General features: G+C 50.1%; 1 long non-coding RNA gene across 1 annotated transcript; it reads right to left on the bottom strand.

Annotated features, from left to right (window-relative positions):
• Positions 1–510: 510 nt before the first annotated feature.
• Positions 511–1,048, bottom strand: LOC128277139 (uncharacterized). The gene is made up of 3 exons (XR_008269390.1): positions 918–1,048; positions 809–848; positions 511–739 (listed from the first exon to the last, which is right to left on the bottom strand). It is a non-coding gene; the product is annotated as an uncharacterized LOC128277139 (long non-coding RNA).
• Positions 1,049–1,520: the final 472 nt, after the last annotated feature.

Below are 1,520 nucleotides of genomic sequence, written 5' to 3'. Positions count from 1 at the left end.
CCGACATACCCAAACCCTCCTGGGCTCCGTTGCACTCAGGAACATTTCGCACCTCTCGCTGGAGCACATGTTAGGAACGTTACGCCACTCTTGGATAGGTGGCTGGTACAATGCTGCAATGAATGGCACATAGTTATAATATGTTATACCTTACTGTTGCAAATGCAACCCAGCGGCTCCTGATCGACCGAGCGATCGATCAGCTACCGACCGAGCGCTCCGACTGAGCGCCATAGGCGCCACGTCCCAGTGAACAATTTTGAGTGCCCGAGCCGAAAGTTCACAGTTACGTTGAAAGTTCGGAGACAATCCTATGTATATTTTCTTCGCCAAATCGTTCTCGACTTTGTCCGAACTTTGAAATGGCGCAACGAGCGACTGTCAGTTTAAATTCTCTCGCGCGTGCCCCTTGTCTCTCTCCCTCTTTTCTATGTGTCCCCTCTCCCTCTTTCTTTCTCTCGTATCCCCAGTCGGTTCCCGAAGTAAAAATGCAGGGGTTCGTTTTCGGTTTCGATTTTCGGTTTATTTTCGGTTTTTTTTTTCGTCTCTTTCGCTCACTCGTCTATTTCACGGTTTCACTTCCCTACCTATTCGTGCATTCCTGGCGCTATGCTGCGTTGGTGGCGGTATAGAGGCATCCCGTCGAACACATTGTTTCGCGTACACACACATTGTCGGTGGGTCCAGCCGGGTTTTTGTTTGCTGCGTAGATTGTTCACGCGTGGTCTTCGATGCATTTCTCAAAGGAAGAGAAGAAAGTAAATTGTTGTTAGATTGTTTGCATTGCAATCCTGTCATTTGTTCTTACCTTTTCCACAAACTGACGAGATAACTGACGAGACACCTGACTGAAACGAGAAAAGTGAAAACTTTTGAACATTATTTTGCTGTCACTGAACACTGTCCAATAAACTTACCTGTATTATTTCAATCAGGATCACACATGATGGAACGAAAAGCACTGAACGAGAACTTGACACTTAGAAAATACAGAGGCAGACGCTTCGCCCCGACACGAAAATTCAACTAAGTCCTAACCGAACAAAAGTAAGATACTGACTGTCGTCGGTGGTCCCGAACATAGAATTTCTTCGCTACCCTTCCCTACCTACCTGACCATGCACTCGGACTTGTAAAAATTTCCGAATGCCCGGCGACACACACGCTTCGTTTCTCGGCCCTTCCTCCCTTCCCTCTCCGGGTAAATGAAACCCACAAGCTCGCGTTCGTATTGCCTCTCGGCTCTGGCACCCTTCCTCTCCAGGTAATTCAAACCCACAAGCTCGCGCGAGGAACTCCCTCCTCTCGTGGTTTCTTCCGCTCTTTTCCGCTGCTGCCTACGAGCGGACCCTCACGAGCCCGCCTGCCCGTCTTTTCTCTTCCTCGTCGCAGGCAGAGGGGGTTCGGTTTCAGCCTTCCTCATCCCTTCCTCAGGCCGAGGGGTACCTCGGGCACTCAAAATTGTTCACTGGGGTTCGGGGCGCTCGCGAGACCCGCGCGCAGTAACTCCGACGAAGGAA

The sequence above is a fragment of the Anopheles cruzii genome, unplaced genomic scaffold, assembly GCF_943734635.1.
Source record: "Anopheles cruzii unplaced genomic scaffold, idAnoCruzAS_RS32_06 scaffold04191_ctg1, whole genome shotgun sequence".
NCBI lineage: Eukaryota > Metazoa > Arthropoda > Insecta > Diptera > Culicidae > Anopheles > Anopheles cruzii.
This window is presented reverse-complemented; position numbering and strand designations above follow the sequence as displayed.